Raw genomic sequence first — 15,422 nt, 5'->3', positions numbered from 1 at the left:
GAGAACACTAGATCGGAGACGGTCCTGCACATATGGCGTCATATTATGTGGATTGTGCGTTAGGGAAAGGCCATGGGTAAGGCATATATTGATTGTATTCTAGTACAGTTCTGTGGGTAAGGGTTAAGCTTGGTCCAGGGTTAGAGTTAGCGCTAGCCCTGTTTACATCTCGAGATTTTGACGAAATCTGCAAGTTCTAATCACAATCCACATAATATGACGTCGTGCTAAAATGTGCAGGACCGTCTCCGATTTAGCGTTCTCCCATAGATTTATACTATAACAGTTTCTCCCTAATATTTATAACTGAAATGATATCGGTACTAGTTATCTGTGGATATTCAGCGCAGGGTCCTGCTGGACATATAATGCGCCACATTAACTTTATATTTTCTGTAAATTAAATTCCTAAAATGCGTAGAGTTTTTTCTTTCTTTTTATACTAGATGAGATGGTCTCTAACTCTTTTTCTGATAAACAAGCCAACAGTGAGGCTGATGCCCCCCGCCGAAATCCCAAAATAAATAGATGACACATATTAATTTATCGCACATTTATTTTTTTCAAAAGTATCAAGCAATCAAACTATACCCGGTACACTATATATATAGTTTCACCACTCTTTATCAGATAGAATCAAGATTATCGTGTCCCAAAGCATCAAACAATCAAATTGCTTATCTCTGCTTAGCTTTAGGTCGAAATGTTTATCATTGAACTTAGTCAAGACATTTACCCAATGAACATCAACATCAAGTTAAAGAAGTTTAAACATTCTACCTCAATTAAAAGCAGAGTTGTTATGTTCCAAAGTCTTGACCAATCAAATTGCTTATCGATCCTTAGCCTAAGCAGAACACTTTCATCATCAAACGTGCTCAGGGTAATGATATAATAAATCTATACTCGGAGTTTCATCACTCTCACTTAATTAAAACCAAAGTTATTGGCCTCAAAGCATCAACTAATCAGATTGCTTGCTGTTACCCCAAACAGAAAATGCCCTATCTTCGAACTCCATCAAGACATTGGCCTAATAAACACCAACACCAAGTTTGAACGTTCTAGATAACAAACCTTAAATTATCTCTCCACCCATCCGTTGTTTCGAGATACGAATTGGTGCTATTGGCGTCAATGTAGCACATGCGGGAGCGATTCGCACCCGGCATTTGTAAACAAAATTGACAATATTTTTAATCAAAACAACGATTCATTATTGTTATTTATAATATTTCTGCCACACCCAACTACAATTAAGCATATAATCCTACCTGAAACGGGTACAAATCCCCTCTTTTTAAATCAAAGCGACAGTATAGATTGCTTTTTCCGACATTTTAAATTTACGTCTGTAACACATAAAGGCGCGGCCTCGTGTGCAATAGCCAATCAAAGTACTCTGATCAGAGTTGCGCAATAGTAACGCCGTATTATGAACGTCCGAATCAATTTTGATAAAAACATTGCTTGATTTACTTTATTGTCAATATTTGCTGATAAATGAATGTTGTTTCAGTAGATTAGACTGCATATGCGTAATAAGTACTAATAAGTACTAAGTACTAATTAACTTATTTTTAAGATGGTAAATGCATTAATAAAGAAATTGAGTTTGCCACTTGGAACCAAAGGCAACCAATCGTAGCTAAAAACAAGCACATCAGTATATATCTCAGCGTTTTTAGTTACGTTCTCGTGGCTATGAACGTTCTAGCTCAATTAAAAGTAGAGTTATTGTGATCCAAAGTCTCGACCAATCAAATTGCTTATCGCTCTGCTTACCCTGAGCAGAAAATGCTCATTATCGAACTTAGTCAAGGTCATGATGTAATGAAACTATACACCAAGTTTCATCACTCTCACTTAATTAGAACTAAAGTTATTGTGACCCAAAGCATCAACCAATCAAATTGCTTATCTCTGCTTACCCTAAGCGGAAAATGTTTATCTTCAAACTCCATCAAGGCATTGACCTAATAAACACCTACACCTGAACACCTGAACATTCTAGCTCAATTAGAAATAGAGTTATTGTGTCCCAAAAAGTGTGACGGGCAGACAGATAGTCCGTTGCTTTCTTCGGAAGGCGGATGGGGGGGGGGGGTGCGTAGGGGTAAGTAATTTATAGAAGATAAAAGCAACAAAGACAACTCTTATCCTACTTATTATGGAGTCAGACGAATATTTATATTCCCGCATTGACTTCAATGTTAAATAAATCCATGACATTTTTTGGCCTAAAACATTTTCTTTCTTAATATTCTGATGATCTTTTAGACAGTAGGTATATGATCTGATCAGTGTTATAGTTTAGACAGCAGGTATATGATTTGGTCAGTGTTATAGTTTAGACAATAGACCTATCGTTATAGAGGAATGGTAGAATAATGCAGCAAATAGATGTATTTCCGGAGATATCAGGTTACCACACATTTACAGAGACCGTAATTATCTACTGATTGCAATGAACTAGATTTCCAACTGCTAAGGGTTCTTTTACATCATACATGTACTACAAAATGTACAGGTGATGCTGGTTTTTTTACCATCCAAATGACTAGACTCGGCAACACCGGGATCAACCCCAGAACTTTGGTAAGCGCCTTCCTTAAAAATATATGATTCTTTTCCAGTATCCGCTCAACATAAAAATATCTTAAAGATATTACATGTACAGTACAAATACTGAATATAGAAAGCCATTGAAAATGGAAATTGGGGGCCATTTGTCCCTTGATAGATCTCATGCAGTAATAATAATTTGTTTTATTAATTTGTTCAATGATTACGTATAGACCATTATGCAACTCTTAGATCTATCTTGTTTTCACTCGACTTTAAATTTGTTGACCATAGTTCTCCTCAAAACCTACAAGAGAAGGCACACATAAAGATGGGTTGCCAGGCAACTAAACATAACGCCCACAGCAGCTAAATCGTCCGAGCGGTCGACAAGAGTTGTCGTATATTTGTTCTTTTGTAGGTAATTAGGGGGCATTTAATAGACAATTTCATACAGATGACATTATAATTTTCGTCGGGTTCACAAGGTTCTAAAAACTAAAAGAAGGGCTGTAACTCTGGAAGTAATCTACAGAAATTGTTGAAATTCGACAGACTTTTTCGTTTTACTAATTCAAATAATACATATTAATTTCATACAGATCGGATGATAACTTTTGTCGTTCGAACGTTCACAAGGTTCAACAAAGTAAAACAAGGGCCATAACTCTAGAAGTAATTGAAAGAAATTGCTGACATTCAATAGGCTTCTTCATTTCACTAATTTAAATGATGCATATGAATTTCATAAAGATTGGATGATAACTTTTGTCGTTCAAGCGTTCACAAGATTCAACAATGTGAAACAAGGGCCATAACTCTAGGTGTAATTAACTGAAATTTGCTGAAACTCAATAGGCTTGTTCGTTTTACTAATTTAAACGATACCTATAAATTTCATACAGATTGGATAATAACTTTTGTCGTTAAAGCATTCACAAGGTACAACAAAGTGAAAAAAGGGCCATTACTCATGGTGTAATTAACGGAAATTGTTGAAATTCAATAGGCATCTTTGTTGCACTAATTTAAATGATGCATAGCAATTTCAAACAGATCGGTTGATAACTGTTGTCATTAGAGCGTTCAAAAGATTCAACAAAGTGAAACAAGGGCCATAACTCTAGATGTAATTAACGGAATTTGCTGAAATTCAATAAGCTTCTTTGTTTTACTAATCTAAATGATGCACATAAATTTGATACAGATCGGATAATAACTTTTGTCGTTAGAGCATAAACAAGGTACAACAAAGTGAAACAAGGGCCATAACTCACGGCGTAATTAAAGGAAATTGCTGAAATTCAATAGGATTCTTCGTTTTACTAATTTAAATGGTGCATATCAATTTCAAACAGATCGGATGATAACTGTTGTCATTAGAGCGTTCACATGATTCAACAAAGTGAAACAAGGGCCATAAAACTAACTGTAATTAACGGAAATTGCTGAAATTCAATAGGTTTCTTCGTTTTACTAATTTAAATGATGCATATAAATTTCATACAGATCGGTTGATAACTTTTGTTGTTAGAGCGTTCACAAGAAGCACCAAAGTGAAACAAGGGCCATAACTCTAGATGTAATTAACGGAAATTGCTGAAATTCAATAGACTTCTTTGTTTTACTAATTTAAATGATGCATATAAATTTCATACAGATCGGTTGATAACTTTTGTCGTTAGAGCATTCACAAGGTGCAACAAAGTGAAACAAGGGCCATATCTCCAGACGAAATTAACGGAAGTTATTCGAATTAAATAGGATTCTTCATCTCACTAATGCAAACAACATATATCAATTTCAAAACAATCAGATAATAAATGTAGTCTGTAGAGTGTTCACAAGAAATTGTGGACGACGGACGGGGGCGAAGGCAATATACGACCACATTTCCATGTAAAATAATTAATAGAATACAATATCAAAAAACCATCGTTTTATCCAAATACCAAGTAAAAATACTAACTTCTTCAGGGATGAAGAACTAAATTTTATATCAACTTATCTGAATATCAAATGCATCATTTTGACTCAGTCAAAATTGATCCCATCAAACCGTCTGTATTTGGTTTGTGTTTCCTGTTTCTACTGATTGGAAGTTTCACATTTCCATGTGGGCGTATAAAAAGCAATAAGGTGGGTGTATTAATTGACCAGGATCGTAGATGAGAAATAAAGACTTTATTTTTGGTACTTTTATTATTAAAAATATATTCTGCAAGTTAATAATACACCTCTAACATATCACAACTGACAATGATAAACCTTTAAAAGCTAAGCTAATAGGGAATATCTAAATAATACATAATCACATATAAAAAAGAAACAAATAACACAAGAAAATTGTGACAACAACTTCACTGAAATAAAGTTAAACAATTGTAATCCAAACCGCCTTAAAAGGCTAATAATATTATTATTCGATTTATATAGCGCTTCATTACACATGAGTGTTTCTAAGTGCATAATAGTCTAGTTTGCATATTCCAGAAAAAGAAAGTTCAAAAGATACTTAAAATAATATACAGTTCCTAAAATATCCAGTACAGACGTTCTGATTTTTTATTTCAAGAAAATAATTCAAAGATCAAACAAAAATATTTTTCAAAACTTGCTAACTAGATGATGTAGTATTATTATATGTTCACCAATTATCTACACACATGTAATCCATTAAACATCAAAACTTAAATTCACTAAACTGTTGAACTTAACTGTTACTTTTATTGACCAATCTAAATGTACATAACAGTGGTTTTATATTAGAAAACAACATAAAAAGCATGTAAAATTGTATAACATTCAAATACCGACATAGAATATATTTTTTATTCCCTAAAACACTCGTTTGTAAACAAGAATTTGATTTTTAGTTGTGGAGATTATCATAGAATAACCATTTGTTTATAGCTATAATTTGTCCTTTCTTGGTATGAAAATTAAAATAGGAAAACACACAATAATTCTAATGTCTAACAGTAATCTATTATATAACAAAAATATCACAGAAAATAATTATCAAATGATAAAATAGTTTACTACACCAAACAAAACATAATTGTTATAAAACTATGCAAACATTTGAATCATTTGAGCTTTGATTCTGAAATTTTGAAATCATCAACGGATGCCAAGGAATTTTCGGAAGTAGGAACGATCATCTTTGAATGGTGCCAAGGCTTCCCTTGTTATGTCATCAGCTTTTCTGTTAGTGTTATTCCATTCTCGTTGAAATTCTGGAACGTCCCCTGAAATGGGAATATAAATAAAATTTAACATTGAACAACAACTAATGCCAGATTAGGTGATTTAATGGAATAGGGTTTTACGTTCCGTTGATGCTGTACCTGATTTAAACATCATAAAACTAAAAAGAACTCTGAATTTAGTAGAAGTTTAATATAGTGCTTTCTACTGTTTGTTGTAACTCAAGCCATGATTTAGCAATGTTTTCTATTATAATAAACTACCTGTATAACATTCACATTGAAGGGAAGGATTACTGGGGATTTTCATTTTATATATATTACTAAGTCTGGTAATTCTTTCCCCTGATTTCATGAGTAGTTCAACTAATTGTAGCAGTTCACCCTTTTTTCCCCCTTTTGCATGTTACTATTTGGTTTAGAATCAAGGAAGGATGTTTGAATTTCCATTTTCTACCAGGTTTAGGTGAGTATTTACGATTTTGAGGTGGAAGGATCAGGAGGTAAACAGACATGTCATAGAGTCTCTATAGAGAAATCTCATTCAAAAATATTGTCTCAACCTATAAAAATCAAGATGTTTAACTAGCTTCAAAATATTTGATCATATCCTGTTCTTTGTGGTTATAAACATTAACATGATTGTAAAGTCAAAACATGGTTATAGACCAAGAAATGGCATTGACGTCAATAGCGAGAGAATTATCCAATATTGCCAATGTCATTAAAACCCATCTTCAAAACAATTAAGAGTTATTTCCCTTACAACGTAAAGATTCAGCTACACATAATACTTGTTTCAACTAATTTCTTATAACTTGTCTGTGATAAGAAAATGCCATACAAATCAAATAAATGACTTCTTGAAGGAATTAAACCTCTTTAATTTACATTTAACTCAAAAACAAATATTGAATTCAGTTGGTCTGATTTGTTATTTGTCATGAATGTCATCCCACAAAAAATCAACAAATTCAAGAAACAGACAATTTTTTTTGGTCCCAAATGGTAGTTAAGTATTGTAAATGTACCTCCATTGAGAATACCAACTGAAGGATTCTGATTACACTAACCTCCATACAGATTATCCAATTTTTCATCTGTTTCCCGATGGCCATATTTATCTTTTTTGGAAATAATAGTGTGAGATTTATCTCCAAGTTGACGAGAAACAATCGTCTCTTCACTTCCATCAGGGTTCTTCACTGACCTGCGTTTCTCAACTTTTTCAAACTGGAAAAATGAATACCTGACCATTTAATTTATACACATTTTTTCTGAGAAATACGTTTGACCAAACAGATTCTTTAGCACCTTGATAATTGGTTTAAAATTTTAATCATTTATGTCTGTAAAATTTTAATCGTTCATGCCTGTACATGTTTAATCATTCAAGTATGTTTTAATCATTTATGTATGTAAAATTTTAATTGTTCAAGTCTGTAAATGTTTAACCGTTCATGTATGTTTGAATTATTCATGTTTGTAAAATTTTAATCATTTAATCATTCATGTTTGTCAAATTTTATTCATTCATGTTTGTCAAATTTTATTCATTCATGTTTGTAAAATTTCATTCATTCATGTTTGTCAAATTTTAATCATTTGTGTTGGTAAAATTGAGATTTGAAAGACTTACCCCATCTGGTCCTCTGTACGATGAATATGATTTGCTATTACTTTTTGAGTAAATTTTCATTGGTGAACCATAAGAATCCCTTGATTTTGATTCTTCAAATATCTTACTAACACTCTTTTCAGCAACTTCTGCATCTAGATCTAAAAAAGAAACAAAACTGATATGTACGGTTGTTTGTGATTTCTGCGTATTGTGTCTTGTCTGTAAATTTGTCTTGTGTAATTGCTTGTGTGTGGTGCAGTCTCCTTGCACTTACTATTACAAGGGTTCTTTCTATAATTACGACATTTACCTTTGGAACCAAAGTCTTTAATATGTAAAAATATAAAAATAATGTAGATTTAACAGATATTAATATAGATACTATTAAGGAGCTAATCCTGTTTCGATTTATGTCAAAATATAAGGCTGAATTGCTTTAGCTAATCTGTTATTTTGATTTATGATTGGACAAATTCTAAAGGTATACGAAAAATGTTTGTTTCAAAATTTTAAGCGGATTGCTTGCTAAGTTATATTTTCATTTGTCGACAGTGGGAGACAAAATCAGTTATACCTCAATGTCAACTCTATCTGTGGACTTAAAATTCTATATGTAGCGGATTGCTTGCTAAGTTATATTTTCATTTGTCGACAGTGGGAGACAAAATCAGTTATACCTCAATGTCAACTCTATCTGTGGACTTAAAATTCTATATGTAGACAGATACCATCTTCACAATACAAATCAACACATTACTGCCCCCCCCCCCACCCAAAAGAGGTATAGTCATTTTAAGGTGCTGTTACAAGCTGTGCTTATTCTTCTACCTACTATTGAATTTTAAAATTTAAATGAACTACATATATATGTAAATCAGCACAGTACAGTTACTAAGAAAAACTTTTTATATAGGTGCTCTACTACATCATTTGAAAGCTTGCCTTTGAAACCAGTATGTCTCTGCATACATGCAGAAGACAAATTTAAAAAGTTGTGAAGATTTTTAAAATCCCCCTTTTTAATTTATCTATTGCTATTTTAATACATATGTCAGACAAAATACTATTTTCACCATAATTACTATGTGGTAGCTTTGTAGTAATATCACTATTGACATATCATTAAAAAGCTTTATGATGTATGCGTATATGTTTCATCATATTTCCATCTGTATGTAATAATTTGGTTACAGTACCTGTGTCTCGTCTGTATGGTTTTATAGAATCCCATTTTGGAGTAGAGAATATATCACCAAACTGTAATTTGAAAAATATTTATTCACTAAATTAAAGTGAGAATATGAGTAGATAGAACTCTTTCGTTTTTCTTTATCTAGAAAATATATTCTAATGACGATAACCATAACTAATTGACATCCTTAATGATTGACCAAGCCCCATTGTTTTCATTATATATTTTCAGGATTAGCACAAACAACTCAAACAAATGGACAATCTTGTATTAAGCTTTTTTACCCAGAAATAAATAGAAATCCTCTGAGAAACTTTCCCAAGTAAAAAAAATATTTTCAGAAATGTTCAGTAAGATAATAACTAACTTTAAAGGAGCTAAATTGCTAATATTTGGGACCTAGACATATAAACTGATATACATTCAATGGTTTCCGTTTTTACTCTAATTTCAAATCAGTTATGTTCCGCGAAATAAGCCCGCAGTCTCAATCGAATGCAAATTTCTAGCGCCTGGTTATTCCAGTCTACATACGCCGTTTGGTTTGGTGCAATATGTCTAGCCTCATTCCTCGAGTCTCTTGCTAGAACTGGGCTGAAACGCATTATGGTACACGATTCGTGTACCAATGGCAAAATGTTTATTTTGTCTTAAATATTGGATATCAGAAGCCCATCTTTTTCCGGTAAGATCACAGCATCAATGTTGATTTAAATTGACAAATAATTTGTGTTTTCAATGTTGAAGATTTTGGATGATATTGAGTTAGAGACTTAGCTACTTTAATTGTCATTAAAACTAAATTCAAGTACACGCACCAATATAATAAAGACAATTTAAGGAGGTAATGATTTCCATTTATATTAATAATTATTATAGCAGACAGGATAAATAACCTTTCTCCTAAGCCATGCTCTATTGTATTAACAATGCCAGTCATTTTGATTACTGAAATTGATTATTTCAACATATTGTTTGTTATCTATGTAGTTTTGTCAAAGATACATTTTAAAATGATAATCATTACCAGTACATATGTTATTTACGAGGATAGCATTATACTTCATCATTTCTTCTTTTCACAGAACACTTTTCTCCACAAATGTCCAGAAATTATTTCGGTTAGATCTTATATAGGGGATTTTTCTTTGTCTCAACTGGATTAACAGCAATTTTCATTATCCTGCGGCAAATCAAGGAGAGTGATACTTAATCTCCATCCGTGTTGTTTTTTTTAAAGAGAAGTATTATTTCAGGAACCATTCAAGATGATTTTTTAAACTTTGCACACACATCAACTTGTTGTAGTAATTGCCATTCGCTAATTAAAAATTTCTCAGATAAATAATCTTTTTTTTTTCCCCACTGAAACAAATTGACTTAATTTTTGTGCAAGGGGTGCAGGAAGTTGATGACCTAGTCTTCTTCCCCACAACCCTATTACTCACTACTGTTTGTACTTTATTGTGTCACTGTCATGAGAATTACAAGAAAAATTCTATAATTGATTTAATTCTTACAATGGATCGACGTGCAGGGAATCTGGAGGGTCTATCTTGATCTTTCAACATTTTGTCTCGTGGACTTTCATACTCAATCGCTGGCGTGTAATAATGTTCTGGAAAAAAAAATTAGTTTTATAATATACCTATCAGGGGCGGATCTAGGAATTTTGAAAAGGGAGGGGGGCGCCGCAAAATGAGGGCACTGACTGCGGAGACGGGGCATGCCACTGAGAGGGGATTTTTTTTGGGGGGGGGGGGGGTCCCTCCAAGAAAATTATCCTTGCATCTGTAGCCATTCCAAGAGCTATTTGGCTGATATTTTCGTCTAAGTAAACATTCGGAAATCGATGAAAAAGAGCCTTAAAATCGAGCAAAAAAGCCAGTTGAACATGCGACTCGAAAATTGTCAAGGGCGAGCAAGGCATTATGATGGGAAAAAAGACGAATCTATTCCCTAGCCACTTCACTATTGAAGCCTTGTAACTTGTACTTTGTACTGTCCACACATGAAACAATGCTACATCAAGTTGCACTCATGCGCATGGGTGATGGACATGAGTGTATACGCCGCCGATTCCACAAGATGTCTGTCTATAGTCACTCTATAGGATTAGGGCACCGTCAGCTAAACAACAAGAATTCGGTTGAAAGTGGAAGCATTAATTAGACCAGACTGGTGTGTTTGAATCGATGGTTTGAGTCATTTGGGATCCCTGCAACGGGTTGGGAACGGACATATTTGGGTCTGAGAAAAGGCACTTTCAGCAGTAAAAAAGAGCACTGTCGAAAATCCACCTCTGCTTATAAAGCTATTGTTTGGTTATTCTTTACCCAACACTGTGTTCTGAATAGATTTTTCTCACTTGTGTAAGTGACGAATACAAGAATACAATGCAGGCTTACTGTATCAAATCTCTGTGAAGAATGTTGGAATGTTGAAGCGGGGGTTAAGGCAACTCGACACAAACAAAACACTTCAAGACTATCTTCATTATATAATAATTCAATTATGTTGTAAATATGACATGGTACAAAAACACAGATTTTAACATTAAACATGTAAGTGGTAACACTGACATCAATTGCGGGAAAATCCTTACTTGGGGAGTAGTCAATAGATCCAAAGTTTCTGAACATGTCTTCCATTTGTCTGTTTATTTCTTCCATTTGTCTTGACATGTCATCATGGAAATGTGCAAACATTCCATCCATGTCACGGAATTCCCTTACAAAGTTTCTCATGTCATAATCATCACTATCATCAAAGTCATCACTGAAATGAAAATTAAATAGTTAAGCATATAACTATCCAAAATTAAAGTAGCCAAGTATCATCCACTGCCTTCAACATTGCAAACACGACTTATTGGTCAACTTAAATCAACATTGTCTTGATGTTGTTATTCTACAGTGAAAAGATGGGCTTCTGGTATCCAATGTTTAAGACACAGGGGCAGATCCAGGAATTTTTGCAGGAGGGGGTTTGCCAGGTTCCTGAGAAAATGTATCTCCCTCCCCCCCGCCTTGAAATTTTTTGAGAAATAAATGGTCTCTATTGTCATTTTGGCGTATATATGTATATACACATTGAGCTTTTTAAACAGAGAAATCCAACATCCTGTTTGACGTCAATTTTTATTATGAATTAATACGATGACATTGTGATTCAATTTAATTATTTTTGCAAAGTATTAATTTTGATATCACATATATCATTATCTCACGCTTTGAGTGCCCATCCTGTCGCACCATCTGACGATAAAGGATAAAGCACAATTATGACACTTTTCTCACAAAAAAAAGTTGTTTTGTGACCCCCCAAACCCCCACTCTGGATCCGCCAATGAGACACAATGAAAATTTTAAACTTGGCACACGAATCGCGTGCCAGAATGCTTCAGAGCGCCATTTGTAATGAAGCAACTAGATCAACGAGGCTGAACATATCCCGTAAGGGAAGAATACCGGAGTAAACTGGAATAACAAGACGCCGGAGACTGCCATTTAATTTGCACTCTTTGCGTATTTTGACGGACATAACTGAATAGAAATAACAGAAAAAATAGAAACGATTGAATGTAAATCAGTTTATATACATTCATATTATATGCGTTGCGACCAATTTGTGCCCAAGAATAGTGATTTAGCTTCTTTAACTTCAGATATTGAGGTTGAGGTTGAAATTAATATTTCTGTTTAAAAAATGAATGCAGCTTTTTTACTCTTGAAAAAATAAATGTTGTGTAATTCTTTATTATAGACAAACTTATTTGAACCGATATTTAAAAATTTGGTAATTTCATCTTGTTTCAGGTAAATAAAAGAAATTGAACATTTTATGAATTTGCCATAATGACAGTAACTAAATAAATGTCAAAAGCATATGAATAGTGAATAGTTAAACTTTGCGCTTTTTTCAATGACAGTAGTGAACAATATGAACTAATTATTAACTAATCATAGCCCTCATAATAACTTGCTATCTAAATAGAAATTACCTGTATATATATATCTATTTACTGCCATCTCTGCTTGATTTCATCAAACACTTAATTACATTTCTAATTCTATATTTATTTTAAAATACTGTAATATCAGTATAACATAATTACTCTTCTAAATGATCGAGGTAAAATTCGTACAGACTATCTGATTTAAAAAGCTGATAATGTATCAGAATATTTATTTGAACTTACAAAAATATTATTTACTCTCATCTCTGCTTGATTTCGTCCAACATATAATTACACTTCCAATTTGACATTTATTTTAATATATGGTAGGGAATGCATTCACTGATTTATGACAAATTTGACTTTATTTAAATGGCACAAAGCTTACTCCTCGTCTTGTCCAATTAGTGAAAATTTATTGGCATTTTCACATTAAAATTTTCAGTTCTGTAATGCTCAATCATGTACTGACCTTTCTCAATCATTATTGGATTAACTAATAATAACCACTTCCGGAAACCAATATTTGTCTTAAAAGGGTATTCATTTAAAATTTCTGATTTGTTTGTTTTGATTCATTATCCCGCCCTGAACCTTTGTAAAATAACTTTATATTGCTGGGTGGGTGCCTTTTGCTAATTATAAATTTCTTGGATTTAATCGTCTTTTGTGTTTCCATGAAAACACATTTTACTTACATTTTTTGGTACATGTATACAATTATTATTCCACAGTACCATTACATTAAAAAAAAACTTGAATGTATCATCATGAAATTTTGTTTTCAAACTTGCCCCATTCATGCCATATCTAGAACTGAGCATGTAACTGTTCAGTCTTTTAATATATTGATATTGTCAGTGGTCGTGGTAGTTTGTAAGTGAACTCAATTTATTGTGTCCACTATAAATCAGGTGGCATAATTGGGATGCTTGATTCTATTTGTTATACATCACATGAACACTGCTAAATATTTGGTCATAGATTAACAATAACTACAGATACCCCGGTACTATTGTTTATTCACTACTGTACATTTTCCAAATATGTCGGTCAAAGGGTAGGCCTACAGGATGTTGTTGTTGATACTGATTATTATCTTTAATGAATCTTGTCAACTTAAAATAAATTAAATGAACTAAGTTATTTTTTTAGAAAAATGCAATAAATATGTCTGACCAATAAAAGCACTGAGGCAATATTTTTATTTAAAAAAATTCCAAATAATTTAATTTTAAATTAAAGCTAAGTCTAAAATAGCAATACCGGTATTCCAAAGATATATGATTCTACAAACATTTTTCTTATCTAAGTAACTGATTTAGCCCATTAAAATTGGAAATAAAACAGAAATATAAATTGTCTTCACCATCCTCACCACAACCCATGCTGCTTTATTGTCAATTCCACATGCTAGCTTATTTTTATTTTAGAGTAACACAATTTACAAATGAAATAATAATAAGTTTGAGCATGTTCCTGTTCAATTACTAAATGCCACTACTGTAAATACAAAGAAGTTATTTCAGAATAAATTGATGATGTTCAATAAATTATGAAACTACAAACATGACAATCATATTTTAAAATAAAATTATCTACAACTGACAAAAAAAAATTAACGTCCCATAGTCCCATTCAATATCATTCCCTTTCATGAGTCATTCCAAAAGTCATTGCAAAATATGCAAACTGCCCAGACATAATGGATGCTAATTTGTCAAAACTAATATTGGTAATTGATGAAATGAAAACACATTAGGCTAGTGCGATCAAGATTACTATATATTTTTTTCCTTAATCCTGTTGGTGTTAGTACTTTGTGATCTTTCACACTACTAGCTTTAGAGATTTTATTGTTGTGATTGTATGATATACTGTAGGGTGTGTGTGTTGAAGGTGGGAAGTGTCTGTACTATAATTCAGAATCTAGTGACGCCAATCTAATTAAAATATAGATCTATATTTCGTTTCGTATTTTATACTTTCGATGGCCTACACTACATGTAGATCTAACATGTTATAGCGGGAGTTCACATTCTATGACGTCAGGTACCAAGCAAGTGACATTTGACTCGATTACGTCAGTCATTCGATTAACCAATTAGTAATTAGCGACCGCCATGTATTTTTTATCTACTTTTGCTTTGTTTTGATTTCTATTGCTGCAAATGTCTACCCACAGTTCCGCGCAAAAAAGGTCAAACGCTCGATTCGACAGACCATTTGATTGGATGACCCCTCATTTCAAGCAGAACACGAGTTAAATAACAACGCTTCCAGATCCAAGTGTAGTAAAGACAAGTAAAATCGAAATAAAATTAAACCATATGTAACATGTTGGTCCCGAAATGACCTAGTTTGTGTGGAGTGGACGTTAAACCCAATCTCTCTCGATCAGTATGAGACCTACGTTCAGAGCTGAACTAGACAAATACCTGGCTACCGAACTTAACAAGTAAAATGTGACAGTTGAGAGAGTGGTTATTTACCATTAACAAAAAGTGTGGGAAGTGATTCAATTTTAATAAATTTAAAGAATAATCTGATTTGTAGAAAAAGTTGGAAAAAAATTACAATTAAGAAGAGGACTAGTCGAACTAACTAATCCTAACTGTTTGACGAATACCAATGCAATTGGCTAATGTAATACTACTAGTACTAGTAATATTGGTTTCCGAAACTTACTCATTTCTGCCCTTCCGATCGTAAGGTCTTCGATAAGAACCAAAGAAGTTTCGATATCCATTGTTACCATCCATTCTGTTCTTGTATGTGTAACGATTCGATAAATGTTATGATTTCTAGAAGGGAGTACTTATTCATTTTTGTAAGTTGAAATAAGCAAATATTTTGATACATATGTCGGTGCTTTAA

At 32.8% G+C, this 15,422-nt stretch overlaps 1 long non-coding RNA gene across 1 annotated transcript; it reads right to left on the bottom strand.

Moving 5' to 3' along the window:
• Positions 1-4,748: 4,748 nt before the first annotated feature.
• On the bottom strand, positions 4,749-15,356 carry LOC126818178 (uncharacterized). Its single transcript, XR_007679158.2, has 7 exons — positions 15,234-15,356; positions 11,193-11,365; positions 10,108-10,205; positions 8,592-8,652; positions 7,414-7,553; positions 6,848-7,007; positions 4,749-5,816 (listed from the first exon to the last, which is right to left on the bottom strand). It is a non-coding gene; the product is annotated as an uncharacterized LOC126818178 (long non-coding RNA).
• Between the last annotated feature and the right edge of the window lie 66 nt (positions 15,357-15,422).

Source organism: Patella vulgata, chromosome 4 (assembly GCF_932274485.2).
Source record: "Patella vulgata chromosome 4, xgPatVulg1.2, whole genome shotgun sequence".
NCBI classification, from domain to species: domain Eukaryota; kingdom Metazoa; phylum Mollusca; class Gastropoda; family Patellidae; genus Patella; species Patella vulgata.
This window is presented reverse-complemented; position numbering and strand designations above follow the sequence as displayed.